The following is a 3,319-nucleotide window of genomic DNA, read 5'->3' on the forward strand; positions in this document are numbered from 1 at the left end:
TCCTCAAAGCTTATGCTATTTCCTGAAAAGCATGAAGAAAAAGTGTAAACTACGAAAATGTAGTTGGTGAGTGCATAGATTTTTATATAAATCTTGGTACATAACCATTTCAATACTTAGGAAACAGATTACCATTACATTTCAAAATATCCAAACCATATGACCGACAAAATTTTCATATCCAAATATCAAGTTTTCCAAATACCATAATGTCATATCAAAACTTAGAAAAATCCATGGTAAATTTTAAAAGTTCTCATTTTGTCAAGTCATCATGAGAAGAAAAAGTATATAAATTGATTGATCGTATACCATACCAAAATCATTCGGTTATCAATTTCTTTTCAATATCTCCAATTTCAACGACTTTCAAGATTCCATATGAGGGACGATACCCAAACTGTATGTTCAAACAATTTCAAGTTATCAACAATATTAATATCAACTTTATTTAGCCACAAACGCATAATTTTCATTATCCAATTCTTTTAGCCACAAGGGCATAGTTCAAATAATTTTTGACGAGTAAATGCTTGAGCCACTACTACTACCATTTTCATGTCCAACAATATATTATTTCATTTCATAGCACAAGCTGTCAATCAAGTGCTTTATTTATAAGTATGGTCGTGCCATGGAGACGACCATTTAAATTTAAGGTAGCTAGAACATCGCTCTGGTTGGACTGGAAGTGAAGGTCGTCACAAAGGCAACCAACCTTCCACCGTTACGCTCTAGGTGGGTGGACGACTCCTAGTTGCGCAACTATCTAATTATAGGCCTCCACTTTCGGAGTAAATAGTAGTGTACCGAACGAAAACGGGTTGACAGAACTCAAGCTCATCATAAAACATTTATCATATTGAACATACGATATAGCTTCATTTCATAATCATAGTATCAAGAATCATTTCATAAATATATAGAAAGTAATTTCATTTATATATCATGCTTTTCACCCCGATAGTTAAACACATAAAATAGCTTGAAAGGGGGCTATGACTCACCTTGATATGCCACGCATTATATTCATATATCCAAAATGGGTACTTCCCATCTATAGCTTCCTTGATCATATGTTCCTTATGCTCCTCACTCGTATATCAAAGCCAAGCCTATCCCTACGAGAGGACTAATATACATAAGTCTCTATCTTAAGCCATCACTTAGAAATGCCACATTCATTATGTTGTCATCAATTATGAAATCCAAGTGTATTGCTTATAAGCGCATCTTTTTGGTTGTAGATATTGATGGTGTAAAATGTTACTTTCATTACATGCGTAGTTATAAGTTGTTAGATTTTCGGTAACTTGGCTTCTTAGGTTATCTTATAGAAATGCCATATTAGGTTATATTATCTTTGTTCATCATTTGATGTGTAACCGATTTTAGCACGAATTAATATTTGTTATCTCAATATATAGTTTGGTTAACATAATTTCTTATGTTTATCTCACTTAATTATCTTTGTTTTATTTTGATTACACTTATCTTCACCTTGTATATTTCTCGGTTTGTCTTACGGTTACTTGGTTCATGAAATTTGTTTAAGTGTTATGGGCTTTTAAATGTTTTGGGCTTATATTAGTTGTTAGGCTTTACCTTATTTGGGTTATGTGCTTAATGAGTTATATTTGGGTTATGTGCTTAAGGAGATAAAAATTGTCAAAGTTCATAAAATATTCAGACAAAATTACAGTTTTGACCAGTTTCAGTAGAAAAATCATATCTTTCATTTGGTTCAGTACTTTTGAGTAATTCCAGTTGGTGGTTATTCTTAACTCGTTCCCCTACAACTTTTATTTTGAAAGTTTTTCTTGAAAATGACTCACATGCCCAGTTTACCCGTTACAAGGCAGAAGATGGTTTCTGTCAAATTTGTTCTTGATTAAAACAATCCACCAATGACCTTTCTAGCTTAATTAACACTTAAATTCATCACTACAAGATTAATACTTCTTTTTGTATCACTTTAACATCAAAATTTACAGATTTCAACCATATACAAGATCATTCTTCATCATAATAAATTGATCTTATACAAAACTTATTCAACAAACCTAGTTCTTGCAAAAATCATCCAAAAATGTGATTGCATGTAACCATCTAGCCATTTTATGTACAAATCACCTAACAAGTCTTCCATAAAACATAAAAATATGTTTATTTTTGAAAATCACAGAAATACATTAACGAATATATGAAAATATATCTTCATTTTTTAAGGAAAAAGTCACTTTTACTAGATATTAACATAACACAACACTTTTGGGTCTTTAACTTCTTGAATCCTAGAATCATTTTTCTAGATCTTGACATGCATGAGCATGAGGAAGAAGATTCTATCAACTTGCCCTCATCAAGTGTGTTTTTCAAAAAAAACAAGAAGAAAACATAAACTTTTGATAAAAATCCTTGAATATATACAAGAACTAGATAGATTAAACTAAGAGATGATGAGTTATACCCTTGATGAACTTGATTTTGAAGATGGTTTTTGGGCAGAAATTTCGTGGCTCTTATGCTACTAATAACCCTTATTCCATGCTTAACACGACCCTTGATGAATCCAAGTAAAAATCCTTTATTATTATAGTTGATTTACTTAAGATTTAACCTTTTATGAACCGAAAAATGCTTGCATTTGGGGCTGAATTTTCATGATATACAAGAGCCCCAAGAACTGAAACCTGATTCTAGATGATAGATTATTATGAAGGATTATTATTATAATAGATTAGATTAGATTTTGAGCTCCATTTTTGCTTGTTAAATCTGAAAATATGAAGAAAAATGGAAAGAGAGTTGAGAGAGAGTTGGAGGAAGCGTGTGTGAGTGGTATGTTTGAAATGATGCAGAAAATTTGAGTGTTGGGAGCATATCCACGTGATGGAGGGGGAGAAAAGTGGGTAAGGAGTTTTCTAATTGGGTGTTTGAGGTGGTGGAGTGATGGCTATTGGTGCAAGAGGTGTGGTGTGTAAGTGTGGTTCAAGATTAAGTCCAAATACATAATGTGGATGGTTTTTGCACAAGTCATGTTGTAATGGGTAAATTATGACGTTTCTAATTGTGTGGGAGTTATTTGATATATAATTCGATGTTAGTATTCATAAAGGTATATGTATATTTGTGATGTGTATATATATATGTCGTATATATATGTGTGTATATATACTTTTTGTGTCTCAAATTTGTTATTTAACTCTTTAGTTATAATCTTGCATTTTTATTAGACATACATATATTTTCTTATTATTATTCAACTCTTTGTATGCATAAGATTTATAAATAAAATTTTTGAGATGGTCATTATATT

At 31.3% G+C, this 3,319-nt stretch overlaps 1 long non-coding RNA gene across 1 annotated transcript; it reads right to left on the reverse strand.

Moving 5' to 3' along the window:
- Positions 1-2,823, reverse strand: LOC122590632. Its single transcript, XR_006322567.1, has 4 exons — positions 2,471-2,823; positions 1,008-1,121; positions 318-400; positions 1-22 (listed from the first exon to the last, which is right to left on the reverse strand). It is a non-coding gene; the product is annotated as an uncharacterized LOC122590632 (long non-coding RNA).
- Positions 2,824-3,319: the final 496 nt, after the last annotated feature.

This window comes from Erigeron canadensis, chromosome 3 (assembly GCF_010389155.1).
Source record: "Erigeron canadensis isolate Cc75 chromosome 3, C_canadensis_v1, whole genome shotgun sequence".
Taxonomy (NCBI): domain Eukaryota; kingdom Viridiplantae; phylum Streptophyta; class Magnoliopsida; order Asterales; family Asteraceae; genus Erigeron; species Erigeron canadensis.